Source organism: Canis lupus, chromosome 24, assembly GCF_003254725.2.
Source record: "Canis lupus dingo isolate Sandy chromosome 24, ASM325472v2, whole genome shotgun sequence".
NCBI lineage: Eukaryota > Metazoa > Chordata > Mammalia > Carnivora > Canidae > Canis > Canis lupus.
In genome coordinates, this window is record NC_064266.1 from 21,983,825 (window position 1) to 22,002,551 (window position 18,727).

Genomic DNA, 18,727 nt, shown 5'->3' on the forward strand with positions numbered 1-18,727 from the left:
GGCGCCCTCGGGGGCGGGCCGGCCGCCGGGCCGCCCGGTGCCGGGGCTGCGCTGGGCTGGGCCGGGCCGGGGCGCGCAGCGGCCCGGGCTGTCCCGCGGTGTGGCTCCGGCGCGGCTGCTTGATGGGCACGGGCGGCGGCTGGACGCGCGGGGCTGCGGCGCGCTCTGTCCTGCTCGGGCGGCGGCAGCGGCGGCGTTGGCGGCGGCGGCTCCGGCTCGCCTCCTGCTCCGCCTCCTCCTCCCCCCGGCCGGGATGCGGGAGCGATGGAGGCAGCTCCGGGCCCGGAGGTGCAGAGGGGGCGGGCCGCCCCGCGGGCGGCCGGGGGAGGCGGGAGGCGGGGAGCGGCTCCGGGCGCGGGGAGCGAGACCGAGCTTGGGCGCGGGCGGCGGCGGCGGCGGCGGCGGCGGCGGCTGTCAGCTCGCGCGGCTCATCCTGCTCCTGCTCAGGCTCCCGCTGCCGCTGCTCTTCCTCCTCCTCCTCCTCCCGCGCCCGCCTCCACCACGCCGCGGGATCCCACCTGTTAGAGCGTCGCAGCCTTCGCCGCCGTCCCCTCCCTCCCTCCCGCGCCCGCCCGCGGGGCCCAGACCCCGCCCCGGCCCGGCCCCTGGGGGCGCGGGGCCGCCGCGCCCGCAGCCGCCGAGAGGGCCGGAGCCGCAGGCGCGCAGTGCCCAGCCCGGGGACCGAGTTCCCTCCGGCCGGGCCTGGCCCCGAGCCTCGCAGGCCGCGCTCCGCCCGGGTCGGGCGGTCTCGCAGGGCGCAGGGCGCAGGGCGCAGACCCCGCCCGGCCACACGCGTTCCTGCCTCCCCGGCGGCCCCGCCCGGTGTTAGCCCCGGCGCGGGCGGAACGGGGCAGGCGCCCTTCTCTCCCTCCCGCAACTGGCCTGATTTCTCCGGTGTGAGCCCAGCGCCAGAAGAGCAGTGTTCCCCCGGGGAACCCCAAACCGCCGCCCTTCGGGGCCTGAACTTCCTTCCTTCTCCCCTCACCCCGAATTCCCCGAAGTTTGGCCGGCCTTACTCCTGCCAACCCCTCTGCTCTGGGACAGCCCCAGGCCCCAGGGAAGTTGTCAGCACTGGCCCGCGGCCTCACTCAGGCCAACCAAGGCTTCAGGCCACGCTCAGCACACCCACAAATTCATTCCAACATGCCCTGCCTTCATGGGTGCCCCTAGGCCTAGAATCTCTTGCTGGGTAAACTGAGGTGGCCCTCTATCCCCCTTCCTCTCCAGGCAGGACTGACCTTGGCCCCCTCACCCTTAATGAAATCACTCACATAAATAAAGGCACAGGCGATTCTTCTGGATTTCTGCCCTCCTTTCCTAACAGGTCATGAGGAATTACTTGGCTTGTCTCTTTAATGGTCACTGAGGTCCAGCCCCATGTCCCCAGGCCACTCCAGCAGGCAAGTACCCACTCAGGCCTCGGGGCCAGATTTTGACCAGTGGAGGGCCATTTTCTATCTAGAAGCCAGTGGCTACCCCGTCCCAAGGTCCCCCACTCTGGAACCTACAGTGTGTCGTGTCCTGGCATCTTGGGGGCAGAGCAGATTGGCCCATTTTGCAGATGAGGGCCTGGGGCCTGGAGAGGTAGCCTGACCTGCTCAAGGTCATACAGGGAGGAGGAGAAGGTTTCAGCCCAGGGCTGTCTGTCTCCGGTTCCCACATCACACAGGAAGTCTCCCCTTGCCATCCCACTGGGAGGAATCCTCACACTGGATGTGCCTGCCTCTCTTCTCCCAGTAGACAGGGAGTTCCAGATGCTCAAGGCCCTGGTCTGACTCATCCCTATGTGCCCAGGCCCTCGCACGGTACCAGGTACACAGTAGGTGCCAATAAATGCTGAAAGAACCAAAGAGGTCTTCCAAGTCCCAACCTCGCTCTGCATTTCACATAGAAGATTTATTTTTAGATAATTTACATTTCCATGTTACTTTATATACACCAACAACTCCATAGTCATTTTTCCTCTTCATCTTCCCAAAAGCTCTGTTTGGTTCCATACTGTCATGGCCATTTTTCAGAGATGACCACTGGGGCTTACAGAGGGAAGGTACCACCTAAAGGCCCCCAGTCCCAGAGGTGCGGAGGCCTCTGCATGATTTGGAAGCCCACATCTTGACTTTTCCAATGTACACTCCCCGCCACAGCTGACTTCCTGCCCAAGGGGAAGAGCGCCCTCCCCCAGGAACACTAATCACACTCTCAGCAAAGGTGCCCCGTGCCCAGGTGTTGGGGCCCCCATTTGAGCCTGGGTCTTTCTTCAGTGCCAACACCCACTCCAGCAACCCCTGAGCCAGACCACCCGTCCGTGCAATCTGGGTCTTTGCCTGCCTTTCAGAATCCAGAAACCTGGCTGCAATCTTGGGCTGAATTCTAGTGTGGCAGAAGGTATAGCGCAGTGAAAAAAACATAGACTTCCGGTGGAGTCAGATGGATTTGAGATGGAATCCTGACCACTCTCTGCCATGGCACTCTTCATGCCCACAGGTCCCAATTAGCTGCTCCCCAACGGAGTAAACCCCTCAGCCCACCCCTCACTGAACCCCCAACTTCATCTTCTATTTAGTGGAGAGGGTATGTGGACATAAAGGCTCAATAGAATAATATGGGTGAGAGTACCTGGCATATGATGGGTGCCCAAAAAATGCCATTTTTGCCTCCGTAGAGGCTGCTAAGTATTCAAGGAGGAAAACAGGCATTGTTGATAGTTACTGTATTTCATTCACTCAACAAACATTTCTTGAAGTAGCCGTTATGCACCAGGTGCTAGTGATATAGCTATGGGATTCCCCAAGGTCCTTGCCCTTGTGGCGCTCACTAATGGGTGGGGAAGATGGCCGTGGAATAAGTCAGCCATCAATAATTACAACTTGGGGGGTGGCACCTGTCTAGTACAGTCAATAGAGCATGTGACTCCTGAACTCTGGTTGTGAGTTCAAGCCCCATGTTGAGATAGAGGTTACTTAAATTTTTTTTTTTTTTTTAACTGGGACACCTGGCTGGGTCAGTGGTTGAGCATCTATCTGCCTTCAGCCCAGGGCGTGACCCTGGAGTCCTGGGATCAAGTCCCACATCAGGGTCCCTGCATGGAGCCTGCTTCTCCCTCTGCCTCCCTCTCTCTCTGTGTGTGACTCATGAATAAATAAATTAAATATTTTTTTAAATTCTTTTTAATTAAATCTTTTTTAAAATTACACCTTGGGGAAAGAACATTGACAGAAATAGGGAGCTGTGAGAGCAAATGGACATGAAGGACTACTTTTCTTTTCTTTTTTTTTTTTTTTTAGGTATTTATGATAGTCACACAGAGAGAGAGAGAGAGAGAGAGGCAGAGACACAGGCAGAGGGAGAAGCAGGCTCCATGTACCGGGAGCCCGACGTGGGATTCGATCCCGGGTCTCCAGGATCATGCCCTGGGCCAAAGGCAGGCGCCAAACCGCTGCGCCACCCAGGGATCCCCAGGACTACTTTTCTTAGGGAGATCAGGGCAGACCCCCTCCAAGGTGGTATATTTGAACAGCAAGTTAAATGACAAGGAGCCATTTCTGCTACATTCTGAGGGAAGGGCATTCCAGGCCAAGGGAACAGCACGTGTAAAGTTCCTGAGGTGGGAAAGAGATTGGCATTTTCCAGAAGCTGAAAGAAGGCTAATATGGCCAGAGTGAAGTAAGGAGGGGTTGGAAGGCAGGAGACTGTAGGAAAAACCTTGGATTGCGTTCTAAGTGTGATACAAGGCCACTGATGGGTTGTAAAGAGGGGAAAGACTGAGAAGTAGAGAGGAAGTGAGAGGTGGAGGCCCCAGGGTCTGTGGTCAAGGGCCCTGGAGGTCAGAGGCCTTGCTTTCTCTCCCATATGTCAGCTTACTCTATCCTAGGCACATCTCAGCATCATGCCCCAAAAAGTACCATGAAAAAAGTGGAGGTGGTCGAGCAGAATGAGAAAGGCCTACTGCAGCCCAAACCCACTTCTGCCAAAACAGATCCCTGGACCTCTAGCCTATTCATGTCAGTGGTATCCTTTAGCAGGTGTCCTGCCCCTGAGCATGCTGGGTGGGAGGTGAGTTTCTTTCAACGTCCAGCTTGCAGTCATGGTCCTAGGGGGCAACTGCTCCTCTTTTCTTCCCGTTCCAGCCACCTGCTGAAAGGACATAGTAGGCTGTCCCATTAATCAAGGTTGTAGAACTCCCAGATTTTTTCTTTACCCTTAGTCCAGATGTCCAAGGGAGACTGGGATTGAAGCACAGAGAACTCAGGCCTCCATCTACTTGGGATGCTAATGGTAACATCCTGGGTCGCAAGAGGTTACCAATGAAGGGTCTGCAGAGAGGATGCAATGGAAACTCTGCCATTTACAGATGGGTAAACTAAGTCCCGCAGAGGGGAAGAGGCTCAGGGCCACAGGCAGAGCCTTTACCTGATTTGGCCCAGATCACTGTTTTTCTTTGAGCTCTGCCTCTGGGCCCAGGTAATTGGGAATGCCCACAACTCAGAGGTGAGGTGGGGCGACCCCAGCCTGGGGTGGGGTGGGGTGACGCAGGCTCCACTGAGGCCTGTCCACCAAAGGCTAGGGGGAGCAGGAAGGCCTCGAAGCCTTGGGGAGGGGTGGTTTCCACTGCCAGAAGCTGGTGTCACTTCCATCAAGAGCTTGTGAGACCATTGTCACCTCCCACTCCAAAGCACCCACCCCTGCAGGCTGCCTGTGCACGCTTCCCTGCTGCTCCAGGTCCACCTCACCCAGAAAGGCTTCCTGATCCCTCGGTTTGGCTCCGGGGCTCCCACGGTTGCTCACAGACCCCCGGGCTTTCCCCATCCTGGCTCTGACCACACAATATCATGTTTACCCGGTTACCTGTCCCTACCGGTGCCCAGCACAGGAGCTGAGGCGTAGCAATGATTGAATAAATGAATAAAGTTTTAAAAAGTGAGGGAATGAATGAAAGAATAAATGGGCCGGCTCCCAAAATGCATAGCTCAGATGGAGGTAGACAGCATTTTTCACCATACTACTCGCCACCCCCTTACCCAACCAGTCTCTCAGCATTTTAGCGTGCTCCTCGGGGCAGGCTCTGCTGCTGAGTGGCCTGACCTGGGTTCCTCGCCCTGAGCCTTGTTTTGCAACAGCGGTAAAGTGGTGATAATAATTATCCCTAACTCACAGAGCTATTGTGAGACGAAGTACTCAATGAATATTAGCTCTTACGATGAGTGTGTCTGTCTACCAAGTATCCCGACCTTCTGTCGGGAGTGTCCTCTCCGTGTCGGACGCCACGCGTGGTGTTGGGAACACGGCAATAAACAAGACAGAGCGGGCCCAGCCCTCACGGAGCTCAGGGAATAGCTGACTTCTCAAAGATCATGACAAATGGGTTGAGAATTAGAAAACAAAAAGGTGCCATGAGAACACACGGTGGGGAGACTCGGGTGAGCATCTCTGAGAAGCCCTACCCACAGGCTCCTAGGATGGAGGCACTCGGGGCTGAGAGCAGAGGAAGGAGAATAAAGTGTCCACACTTGCAGCAGCCCATGCCGTGGTGCCTGGGGACCGACCCACAAGCCCCTGGGAAAGCATTCTGCCCACCTCACAGAGTCTGCAAATCTTTTGAGTCCAGCATCTCCCGTCTCCAGAAATGAAAGCATAAAGAGACAAGGAATTTCTTCTTAAAAAAAAATACTTTATTTATTTATCCATGACAGACACAGAGAGATGCAGAGAGAGAGGCAGAGACACAGGCAGAGGGAGAAGCAGGCCCCATGTAGGGAGGCCGGCATGGGACTCGGTCCCGGGTCTCCAGGATCACGCCCCGGGCTGAAGGTGGCACTAAACCGCTGAGCCACCCGGGCTGTCTGAGAGAAGGAATTTCATTCAAATGTCACCTCCCCAGAGAAGCCCTCCCTGACTGCCCTTTTCAAAATAGCTCCCCAGTGATTCTATCCCCTTGCCCTGCTTTGTTTATCTCCGCAGACCCAGCATCACCTTCCAGTCTGTGGATTTATTTGTTTCCTTGGTTCTGTTCATCTCATGCACTGGGACGTGTTCCGAAACGACAGGGATTGTGTCCTGACAGCAATATCTCCAAGTCCAGAATGGCCTGGCACATAGTAGGTGTTCCATACATAGCTGTTGAATGAATGAATGAAGAACCCCAAGAGCGTGTGTGCGTGCGCGTGTGTGAACATGTGTGTTTGCATTATAACTAAAATTGCAATGAGATCCAAGAAAATGTATGTCAAATGAGAAAGGAAGCTGGCTTGTCTTTCTGTTATTAATTTTTTTCTATTGCTAGTCACTCCCCTTCATCAAGCTTCAGCTTCTCCATGTGTAAAATGGAGCCAGTACCTATTTCACAGAATCACTGTGAGGCGTCAATCAAATGTGGTGCAAAGTGGCGAGGTGGGGCCTGGCACACAGTAGGCACAATTCTATTAGTCGGACAGTGCCCTTGGTGGGAGAGGCTCATGGAGGGGAACCCCTGGGCCTGAGCCTTCCTGCATGACACAGAGGAAGCTGACACTAGATCTGTCCCGTCACTTGAACTTGCCAGTAATTTATTGATGCTGGATGCTGGCACCTAGCAGCTTGCCGGGTCAGCCTCAGGGAGCAGGTGTGGGGCCACCGAGGCCTACACCTAGCTTCACCCAGGGGGACCAGGAGGGCGAGGATGGATCTGTGTGGCCCAGGAAAACTGAGAGGTCAGCCCTTATGAATCCCCTACTATGTGCCAGGCACCGGGGGACTGGGAAAAAAAATCCAGGTGTGGTTCCTAGCTGGCCTGAGCTCACAGAGGGTGAGATGGACATAATTTCCAATTTGAGCAACAAGAAAATTGGGAGTGAGAGCTGCGTGAGAACCTACATGCTAGGAACTTCTTACATGTGACCATATTTAAGCCTCATATGAGGCCTTGTTTGTATTCTCTATTTGTCGTCAAGGAGAGGTCCAATGATGTGCTCAAGGTCACACAGGGAAAATTTGAGCCCAGATCTGACCAGCTCCAAAGCCCAGATAGGGGTGACTGCCACCCTGCCCCCACCAGGCTGGCTGGGCTAAGGTGTGTGTAAAAAACAAACAAACAAAAAAATCAAAATGAAGGGCTCCAGGAGCTCAAAAGTGAGAAGTGAGTGGAGGCCCACTGAAGGCCTCCTGGAGGCTGAGGCCTCTAGCTGGCTTTCTGAGGATGGATAGAAATAGCAAACAGGGAGTGGGATTGAGAGCAGGGAAGCATCCAGAGCAAAGGCTGGAAGGTAGAAAGGGAAATGGTGTGTTTGGAGTGTGGTGGGCATGGCCACCTGGGTGAGCGTAGGCTCCCTGTCAGGGAGCAATGGGCATGCTGGGGCCCTGAATGCCTGGTCAGGCTTTTGGCCTGGCAGGTGGGCCGTGGGGAGCCATGAAAGGTTATTGAACCATGGAGCATCTGTCTCCCCCCTGGTTCACAGAGGCCACCCAGCTGGGCCAGAGGGGGCCTGGCACGTAAGTACCTCTGATGTCAGGTCCAGTCTCACCTCCCCCCACCTCCTTTCATCAGCCCTCTGGGCTCGGCGCGCTCACTGGCTCTGGAACACATCCTGCTCACTCTCACCTCTGTATCTTTGTTCTCACAGATCCTTCCTCCCAGAGTGCCCGCTCTGCCCACCACCATCCTACTCATGATGCCAGTCTCCCTTGCAGGCCCCTTCCTCCGTGAAGCCCACTCTGGCCACCCTGGCCCTTAGGTGCATGCATCGGCCTCAGAGGCCTGGGCGAGGCAAGGGTCCACCCTCCACTAAACCTGCAGCACTCACCACCCACGTGGGCACCACCCACCTGCCTAGTGGCATCCTTCTCCCAGTCATCTGAAGTTCCTTAGAAAAGCTGCCCCTTCCCCATACTCAGGGCATGTGGCTGGGGCACTACTGACCCCAACACTGGCCATGGAAGACACCCTACCCCCTTGACCCATGTGAGTGTGGCCAGATTTCTGACACCACCACTTGAGCCCCTGGATTCAGTCATGCTTGAGGTCCTCTTCATTTTCATCTAGGTCTCTTTGTGCTGGATTTCTTACAAGCCAAAGATCCCTTGTCAGATGGACCATCTGTTCGGTGCACTATGGGCCTCCTCTGGTCTGGCCCAGACAGCAGTACCAGCCTCCTCACTGGACTCCTGGCCTATAGATTTTTCCCTCCACCCCAACCCAAAGGGTCTCTTCTCTCAGTTATGACCTCTGTTATGCTGCAGCATACAGTCTGAACTCCTTGGCTCAGCATTCAAGGCCCTTCACTGTCCTGTTGCAGCCCCACACCCCTAGCCCTTCTCTCTTCCAATCACAGTGAGTTCTCCATCCCCTGGAACAACAAACACTTCACATGACTGACTTGTATACGCTGTTTCCAGCCCTGGGACTGTCCTTCCTCTCTAATTCTCTGCTAGAAAACTCATACTCATCCTTTAAAACCCTATTTGACTGCTAACTTCCCTGCCATACTTCCTTGACCCTCAGGCGGGGTGAGATGCGTCTTCCCCCAGCACCTCCAGCTCCCCAGCTGGCCCTTATCTCTGGCTTGGCTGGCTACCTTCTCTCCAGAGGAGGAGCTCCTCATAGACAGGATCCTGTCTTGCTCATTTATCTCCCAAAGGGCCCACTAATAGTTGTCAACTTCCTGACTTATCGATAGGAGTTCAACTCAAGGTTGTGGATCATTAGGGGACTCTTTCTGCTGGCCAACTCTTCCAACGAACCCCTCACTGGGTTTTCTTTACTTCAGGACTTCTAAGAACCTTTAATGTGCTCATGGCCACTGTGAACTTCTGTACCAGCTTCAAATCATCTTACCCAACTGCCCATTTCAGGAATGACAAGGGACAAGAGAGGGATAAGGACTCATCCAGGCTGTTGGCAGCAGCACAGGGCCTGGGGATCAGCCTCCTGCTGCCTCAACCAGTATCCTTGCCTCTGCCCCTCTGTTCCTCTCTTCCACACACCTCAGGCCCCCGCTGGGTGCCAGTCATCTCTGTAGCAAAATGTCAAGGGTGAGGGTCTTGACACCACCTACATTCGAGTGTTCTATCCCCTCTCACTAGCTGTGTGACCTTGGCCAAATGACTTAACCTCTTTGCGTTTCTGTTTCCTCATCGATATGGTGTTGACAATAGCAGCACCTACCTCATGGGGCGGCTGTGAGGGTTCAAGGGAAGCAAGCCACATAGAGGCACTTTGCACAGTGGCCGGCACACAGTGGGCCCTCAGTACATTGCTGCCAGCATCCCCATGACCTCAGCTTTCTCAGGAAATATTGGCCACACTGAGCTGTAGATCTCTCTGGAGAAAGACGCCAACTAGATGCCAGGGCCCACCCGGGCTGACCTCCATGGGGTTTGAGTCCAGGTCTTAGCACGGGGCCTGCTCATCCAGACGTCCAGGTCTCGAGCTTTCCTCCTCCTTGATTTGAAAAAGATATTTTTTGTTTAGAGGCATTTCCCCCCCACTTCGTATTGGCTCCATAAATTGGATTTTGTTGAGTGGTTTCTGACAAGCAAGTCGAACAGGCATGTGTGTGGAGGAAACGCAAGGCCGCCTCTGGCCACGGGGGTGGATCTGAGGCCTTGGGTTCTGCCGGTTGCCAGCCGCGAGCTCAGTTCCCGGGCAGCTGCGTCCTGGGGAGAGTGTGTGTCCTTGGGGTGATCCAGAAGGACTTCTTCCCTGGGGAATTCTTTCCAGGGTTTTCCCAGAACCTTCCCTTAGAGGAAAGGCCCTAACGGCAAATGGCCTGGCTATTTCCCCCACCCCACCAAGCAAAGGGGCTTCCTGGGTTTCGATTCATGGGGGGCAGGGGGTGTCTCTGAGTCTCCTACTCCGAGTCTCCTACTCCTACTCAGTCACCTCCATAATAATAGTCAAGGACCATGAGGCAGATTCCCAGTGCTTCTGCACATCCTTAGGCATCCATCCAAACAAGGGAAAGCTGACTTAGTAAAGCCGGAGAGATTTCAGTTAGACAATAGGAAGGACTTCCTCCTCCAGATAGCTCAAACCTGTGCTATGTCTGACCTTGGAAAGAGCACTACACTAGGAGTCAAGACAGCTTTGGCTGATGATTATGGTGGGGCTTTAGGTCAGTGCTGCATTTTCACTCCTTGGTTTGCTCATCTACAAGATGGGGATTATAGTTTCTATTCACTATAATAGAATTCAGAGGATTTCAAATGAGACGGTGGTATGAAGGCTTGAGGTCAGTGGCAGGAGGCTGGATCAAATGACCTGCTAGGTTCCTGTTCCTTTCTTGTTTGGAAGGGATTCCCAGGGCTCTGGCTCTGGCCTAAGGCTCAGGGACCCACGGTAAAGGGTGTGAGTGTGTGTGTGTGTTACACAGGTGCTAAGTCAACAATTTATTTTCTCCCCCTTCTCTTGGGCCACTCACCAGATGCAGGAAGAGCCACAGGCAGATGATAGAAAGCCCGGATTCTAACCCTGCGTCTGCCTCAATTTGCTTTGACCTTGGTCATGTCCCTTACCCAACTGAGTTTCAGTTTTCCCATCTATCATGAGAAGTTGGATGGTTTCTGAGATCACTTCTTTCCTGAGACTGGGAAGCCCATGACTAACGCAGGAGGTCTGACCCGGGCTCCCCAACCTTCCCCACCAGCCATCACTGGAGATTCCAGATACACTGATCTTCCTTTACTTCCTTGAATTTGCCTTGAATTTGAATGGGCTCAGGCTCCTCCCATAAGTCATGTGATCCTGGACAAGTCACTCTCTCCCACTCTCAGGCCTTTGCCCAAACCTTTCTCCTCTCGCCATGAGTTCACCTGATTGATTCCAACTCATCCTTAGAGCTGTTAGCCAGAGTGGAGTCCTGGGGGGAAGCCCTGGGACAGGTGGGCTTTGCAGGCTGAGGACAGTGGGTGCCAGTGGAACACACCGCCAGAGCCCTCATCTCCCTTGGGGCGGGGTCCGAGGTGTACCTGACTTGGTTTGCCTGGTGCCTGCTGGCCAAGCTCTGTGAGGGCAGGGCTGAGTCTCCCATCCTGGCTGTCAGGGAGCCGGCTGGGCCAGCTACACTGTCAAGTGGGTAGTGTGCCAGGTGTCCTGCTCTCCCCGCACCTCTCAGCAGGCATGAGCACCAGTCTGCAGGTGAGGTTCTGAGTGGGGAAGGTCTTGCCCCAGGCCGCATAGCTCCATCTGAAATGTTCTTCTCCTCCAGGAACATGGTCCTAGGGACCATGTGTCCCTCCTCCAGCAGCCAGCACCTGCGACAGACCCTGGAAGGCAGGTAAGACCAAGGTGGGTGGGGAACATGAAGCATCTTGCCCAGGGTCTCACCAGAGCAAAGAAGGGTAGCTTCTATGGCTCCCAAAGTTCCAAAGTGTGGAAACTTAAGGACCCTCATTAGGGCTCAAGGACTCCATGCTCCCCCTTTTTACAGATGGAGAAATTGAGGCCCAGAACAAGGATGAGCCACATCCAGGGCACCAAGCAGGTAGGGAGCAGACCAGAATGCAGCAGGGCAAGTACAAAGCCCCGAGGCCAGCCCAAGATATGAACTAAGGTCCACAGGCTGAAGGGAGATGAGGATGGAGAGGTGGGCTGGAGCCAGGCCAGGCCAGGAGTTGGGCTCTAGGCCATAGCAACAGGCAACTATTGGACTGGAGAGGTCTATCCACCACAGGGGCCTGCCGGAGGGCGATCGGGAGGCCAGGGAGGTGGCACTGGCACCTGCTTCTATCCCCCGCCCTCCAGACCTGAGTGCCCATCTGCCGCCTCCACATCACCACTCCAAGCCTGGGCTCCCGATTTCCACTCCTAAGTCTGGTCCTCTGGAGGTCCCCCCATCTCAGCAAACAGGAACTCCATTCTTCTCATTGCTCAGCCTCAGTCAAAAAGCCTAGAGTCACCCTTACCTTCCCCCTCCTGTCCCTTGCCCTGCCACCAGATCTGTCAGCAGATCCCTTCAGCTCCACCTTCAAAATATAAGCAGAGTCTGACCACACCTGTCCTGGCCCTGCTGCTGCCCACACCAGCACAAGGATGGCTACACCCACCTCTCCCCGCCCCCACCCTGGCCCACAGCGTACCCTCCATAAGACAGCTGGAGGGAAACCATCCCTCCCCTGCTCCGAAGCCTCTAGTGGCTCCCCACCTAGGCTCTGAGTGAAGTCCTGACCTTGACCCTGGAGGCCTTCATGCCCTGGCCTCCCCGTGCCTGTCCGGCCCCCTGGCCCCCAGAGTGTCACTGAGCCGGTGTTCATGCGTCACATCATTCGCACATGCTATACCCTTCCCAGGATTCTGCAGGGCCAGCTCCACCACCCGCTCCAGGTCATCAGATGTCACCTTCTCAGGAGGCCTCCTGTGACCACTCTATTTAAAAATGACAACCCCTTTCCCACCTCACACACATCTCTTTCTCAGCTTCGTTTTCCCTGTAATTCACCTCACTTTCTAAGCCACTGTTTGGTTGCCCTACCCTACTGCTCGTTCTCCGCCTTCTGGACGGTCTCACCCCACATCAGGGCTTCGGCTTCCCCAGGGCAAGAGTCTTGGAATCACCAGCGGTGTCCGGGCCACCGCGATTAGATTCGTGGGGTTCTAACAAGGTGAGAGGCCGCCTTAACCTCCTGTCACAGGTTGAGGAGACGGAGGCTCAGGACCGAGCTGGCCCAGGTCACGAGGCCGGGACACCGTGGGGCTGGGACCCCTGCGCCTCGGGCTGGGCGCGGGCTGGGAGCCGGCGGCGGGGGAGCAGCTCCCGCCAGCCCCCTGCGGTCTCGGCCCGCCCCAGGAGCCCCGTGCCCGCGCCCGCCCGGCAGGGAGAAGGCTCCAGGACGGTGGTGTAAGAGGGGCATTGAGAAAGGCCCAGGGGCACCAGGTCCATTCTACGGTTGCCCAGTCCTCGGCGCCTGAACGGCCATGAGTGAGAAAGGAAGTCAGCAGGATCCAAAATAGGTCTGTGTTTTGGGAAGTGAAACTGGGTGCTGGGGACACTCGGGCCAGGGGAAGACCTGGGCCTCCTGGGTTGAGGCTGTCGGGGTTGAGTCTTCTCCTGCCTCTTCAGCCCAGGAAATGGCTCAGGCCCCTCTCCCAAGCATGTGACCCTGGACCTGTCACAGTTCTCTGATCCTCACTCTTCTCATCTCTAAAATGGGACTAAGGTAATGGGGACTGGAAAGGTACTGTAAGACCATGTCCTGAAGCCCGAGGCTGTTGCTCTAAAGATGGCCGGTATTCCAGATGCATCTCAGTGCCTCCTCCTCCAGGAAGCTGCCCCGGATCCTTAGGTCAGAATGAATCTCTTCTTCTCATTAACTTCTGTGTTTCTGTTCACATGATCTTTTCCACCAGAGGAGGTGAGGACCCCATCTGAGTCCTCTTAGTGGTCGGTCCCCAGTGCTCAGGACAGGGTCTGGCACATAGGAGATGCCACAGCCTGGGATTGAGTGGGGGGGACCAGGGCAGAGGCTTCTCTATGCCCTTGAGGGTCTGATATCTGCACCCGAAGAGCCAGCAGCTCAGGGTGGCCCGAGAGTTGTGGCAAGAGGAGGGCTCTGAAAAAAAAAAAAAGAGGAGGGCTCTGAGGGTAAGGTGAGTTATGTTTCCTCTGAGGCTCAGTTTACTCATCCATAAAATGAGGACACTTGGAAAATAGGCCCCACAACTTCTCTGTCCTGGATCAATGAAACACAGGCCAACACCTCAGAGCTGCCCCAAAGTGGGATCCTTCAGACCCAGGGTGCCTTGCATTCTGCTGGCTCTGGGGAGAAGCAGGCCTTCGAAGCTGAAAAACTCCTCAGGTGCAGCTGGAGATTTGCCAGCTAATGAAATTGGAAAGCTCTAAATGGTGATGGAGTCATCAGTCTGCAGGAACACTTATATCATCCAGGTTCTACAGCTAAGGCCCAGAGAGGTTAGGCTACTAGTTCAAGGCCACACAGCAAATGAGATCAGAGCAGGTAGGTACCCTGCCTGCCTGAATTCCGGTCCCAGGATTCAGTCAGCACATGTTATGGTCCCCGCATCTCTATAAGGCAAGAGTCCGGCCACCCATCCTATAGACAAAGACCTCAGGCTTCGAGAAGTAAAACCATCCGTCCCCTGCTCCAAAGCCTCTAGTGGCTCCTAGAGGTCTTTCCCCCAAAGGCTCCACCCTTGGAGCTTCTTAAAGGCCCTCGGGTCCCTTGAAGGCTGTGCCTTCAAACCCAGGGATGATCCAGGAGCTGAGCTTGTCCGGGAAGGACCCCAAAGGGTCTGTGTGGCCCTGAGTTTCCCATCAGCCCTCTTGCCCTACTAGGCTCACCCGTGAGCCAGCTGCTGGTGCATATTTCTGGGTGGAAGTCCCACTGTGCTTCCAGCCAGCCAGACCCAGAGTAATGAGGGCCGACACACTACTTGGCATTTATTGGGTGCTAGGCCCTCTTCGAAGGGCTTTACCTACCTCTACTCATTTGAGTGTCAATGACTCAGTGAGGTCAGCACCATGTCCCATTTTACGCTTGGGAAAACCCGTGCACCTCCCAGACTGAACCCAGCAGCTTCTGAAAACCTGCTTCTCTCCCAGTCCCCAGCCCTGGGAGAAGCCGCTCTTTCAGCTTCGTTTTCTCCATAATTCTGCTCTGGGTGCCAGAGTCACTCCTGACACCTCCTGCTGCCCCTTCTTCAACCTCACATCAAACCTACCTCCTAACCCAGCCACTAACCTGCTCTGTGAGCTGTTTCTAATGACTGAACCTCTTTGAGCCTTATCTGTCAAGTAGGATAACAGCCCGACCTATCAAGGGGAAGGCAGAGTTGTGGAGATTCGCCATCTCTCCTAGCTGTGTGACCTGGGCCAGGGCAACCAACCCTCTCTGGGCTGCAGTTCCCACACCTGTAAAGCGGAAAGGGTAGCATCGCTCATCTCCTGGGGTCGGCGGGATGATTCGGGGATGTGTCCCCTCTATGTTCCCGGAGATCCTGCTCCAGCAACTCTCCCCTCTTAGAACTCATCAGCATTTCCCTCTCTGCCCACTCAACCCAGGCAACACACCAACCGAGTCACACGATCTGCTGGGTTTTCTCTTGGAGCCCACACTGCCTCCCCTGCAGTTCCCGCCCCCTCCCACGGGAGCTCCTTGAAAGTGTGTCTTTCCTGCCGGCCCCTTCTCCTCCCTCGAACTCGCTCCCCTCAGCCTTTCACCTCCCCTCCCAGGAGACCAAGGACCTCGATGTGGCTAAACCAGTGCCTTCACTCAGCCCTCGCTGCCCAGGACCGGCCAGCAGCAGCCGACGAGGCCAAACCTCCTTCACCGCTTTACTTGCTGGCAGTCGGAATGTTCTATCTGCCTCCTACTTCCTTGGCTGCTCCTCCTCGGCCCTTTTGCTGCTTCTTTTGCCATCTGCCCCCCACCTCTGTGGGTGGAGGGCCCCGGTCAGGCTTCTTCCATCCACCTTCCCGGGCTTCTCTGCGGGCGACCCCCACGCCGAGACTGCCCACCTGGGCATCTCCCCGGAGCCCCGCAGCTCCTCGGTGCCTCTCTAGCTGACTTGGTTCCCATCCGATCTCCTGACATCTGCACATTGACCTGTTCCACCTGCAACTTTCCTCACCCCAGTGAATGGCAACTCCAGCCTTCCCACGGCCCACGCCAAACGCTGGCTGACATCCTGAACTCCTTCCTCCCGGACTCGGGCTCTGGCTCCATCTGCGTGTGTGCATGCGCGTGTGCGTGTGTGTGTGTGTGTGTGTGTGTGTGTGTGACCCCACATGGGCAGCACCAGCAGGTCCTGCTGGCTCCAATTTCTCGATTCATCTCTGTTTCCAGCACTCCTCGCCAGCCCCTCACCTCCCCCTGGCCCAGCCTCATCTGGATCTTCCCCCCGCCAGCCGCCTTGCTGTTGGCCTGCTCCTGTCCTGCTGCCTGCAGTCTATTCTCCACGTGGCAGCCAGAGGGACCCTGCTCCAAGGAGAGTCCCACAGAGCCTCGGGAGCTCGCTGCCCCACAGTGGCCGGGCACGCAGACAAGCCCCAGTCCTCATGAAGACCTTCAGGCCCTGCAAGCTGTGCGGCCCTCGGGCCGTCTCCCTCCTCTCGCCCAGGTCTGCCCCACTCCAGCTCCTGCTGCTGGGTGTTTGCTTCCTGGAACATTCCTCCCGTGGCAGCAGGCAGCATTCACGCAGGCAGAAGTCTCCTTCTGGGGAGGCCTTCTCTGGGGCCCTAGCCACAATCTCGACCTGCCACCTGCCACTCCCTTCTCCTCCACATTTTCTCTCTCTCCCCTTAGTACTTACCACAGTCTCACAGACTGTGCACTTTACTTACTGTGTTTATAGCCGTCCCCTCCCAGGTGGGCAGGGATTTGTCCTGGGCTCAGACGCTCCTGAGGCCTCCTCCCTTGGGTCTCGAACAGGGTCTGGCCAGGCGGTCAGAAGGGCTTTAAAAAGCCTGGATCTAGGGATGCCTGGGTTGCTCAGTGGTTGAGTCCTGGCCTTCAGCTCAGGTCTTGACCCTGGGGTCCTGGGATGGAGTCCCACATTGGGCTCCCCACAGGGAACCTGCTTCTCCCTCTGCCTGTGTCTCTGCTTCTCTCTGTGTGTCTCTCGTGAATAAATGAATAAAATCTTTGAAAAAAAAAGAAATCAAAAGCTTGGATCTAATCATGTCATCTACTCACCCAAAACTTCAACGGCCGCCCTTGGCCCTCAGGATAATGTCCCCATTCCCTGCATGGCACGGAAGACCCCTGAAGACTAGCCCCGGCCACCAGCCTGCCTCTTCCTTCCCTGCTGGCTCTCACCACCTCTTTGTGCCCACAGACAGGTTCTCCAGCCGGCTCCTCCTGTACCGGGGCCATCAGACCCCTGTGTGGGCCAAGGGCTCCCCAGCAGAGCACATTCCTTCAGCTACTCGCCGTGACAGCAACGCCAGGCTTCCGTTAAGCACCTACTGTGTGCGAGGTACCAAGAACAGAGCTATGGTGAAGACATGCCTCCTCAGGGGCCTTCGCCCCCACACCTTTCCCACAGATTGCAGACCCTGCCTCTCCTTCAGGTCCTGCTCCTATCTCTGTGAGTCCCCCGCCCCCGAATTCCCCACCCTCTCACCACTTTCTTTGTCTTTGTGTCACCTGCTAGAATTGTACCCTCTGGGAAGGGTAGGCAGTGATTGCCCTCTGCTCTCTCCCCAGCACCTAGGACAGTGCCAGGCACAGAGGAAATATGCGTTGAATGAAGGAGTACAATCTAGAAGGAGTAGGAGCACATCAAGCACCACAGGGATACAGAGTAATGGGGTGGCTTTGTTTTGGCTGGAGTGGTCCCGGAGGCCTCTTTGAGGAGGCAGCAAGAGCAGAGACTCAGGATATGAAGACTGAGCCTGAGGAAGAATGTTTCAGGTGGAGAAAGCAGTGAATTGCAAAGGCCCCCAGACAGGCTGAGCTCCAGGTGTCACCAAGAAGCAGGTGAAGCCAGAGCTGAGTGAGCCAGAGAGTGGGCTGGGCAGGGGCCCGAGGAGAAGCCTTCCTACACCCTTTTCCAGGAGGCTCAGCGGAGGCTCAGGGAAGCTAAGTGACTTATCCAAGGCCACAACACAAGGAAGTGCCAGAGGTGGCACTGGATTCAGGCCTGCTGGGATGTGGGGCCCCCTCCCCAGGTGGGGCTCCTCTCGGTCACTCCTGGGGCTCACCTGTGCTCTGCTCATTAATAGCTAACCCAGGTGGGGCCCTGTTGGGTCAGGAGCCAAGAGGTGTTGGCTCAACCCAGCAGCCTCCGGGGCCAAGCTCAATGAGTGAGCAACCAAACAAGGGGCCCACTGTGGGGGCAGCTGGAGCCATTGTCCCCTGCCCCATGGAGAGGCCCAACTTGCTGGAGTCGAGGGTGACTGGCTGGGACAGGAGACATCACAGCCAGGACTTGAGACTGCAGAAGTCAGACCAGGTGGCCCCAGCTCAGAACCTTCCTGGGGCGGGTGCACCTGCAGGGCACTGTGGGACTGTCTCCCGTCCCCTTGCCTCGGCAGTTATGTCCTGCTGGCCACTGGGGCCTTCTTGCTGCTCCCGGACAGCAGAGGCCATACTCACGCACCACCCCCACAGTCCCCCTGCCAGGGATTCTCTTCCCCCTAGTGCTGCATGGCTGGCTCTTACTCCACCTGGGGCCTCAACTCAAGTGTCACCTCAGAGGCCTTCTCTGACCCCCTGTGTGAAGCAGGTCAGCCCCCACTCCCTCTTACCCTGCATTAGAGGGCACATTTAGGTCTTTCACGGCACTTAACAAAAATGGCAGCCAGCCCAGGTGCTGTTCCCTCCTATTGTCAGTGTCCTCATCCCGACACTGGGGTGTGAACTCCCCCCCACCCCTGGTATCGTGTTCCCTGGAGTCTCCTCCCTGCCATAAGGCCTGGTGCACAATAGACAATCAATAAATATTTATGGAATGAGAATCTACCCCCCTCATTGTACAGAGGCAGCAACTGAGGTTCAGAGAAGGTGAGTCATTTGCCCAAGGTCACACAGCAAATCAGAGGCAGAACTAAGGCAGGACCCCAGCTTGGCTCACCTGACGCTGTGTCCCCTCTCCAGCCTGCACCAGAGCTAGCACTCAAGGATCAGGTCGTGGCCCAGCCTCTCATATAGGACCTCTGTCCCTCCCCACTACCTTTTGGTTCCGGGGAGAAGGGAGAAGTGAGTAGAAAGGGTGGAAGGGAGCAAGCAGGGAAGTGAGTGTCTAAGAAGAATGGGCCTTCGGGAGTTACCTAGTCCCACCTGACGGGGTCCGGTAAGG

General features: G+C 56.2%; 1 long non-coding RNA gene across 1 annotated transcript; it reads left to right on the plus strand.

Annotated features, from left to right (window-relative positions):
- Positions 1–5,880: 5,880 nt before the first annotated feature.
- LOC125753551 (uncharacterized) lies at positions 5,881–11,560 on the plus strand. The gene is made up of 3 exons (XR_007405642.1): positions 5,881–6,095; positions 11,178–11,246; positions 11,400–11,560. It is a non-coding gene; the product is annotated as an uncharacterized LOC125753551 (long non-coding RNA).
- Positions 11,561–18,727: the final 7,167 nt, after the last annotated feature.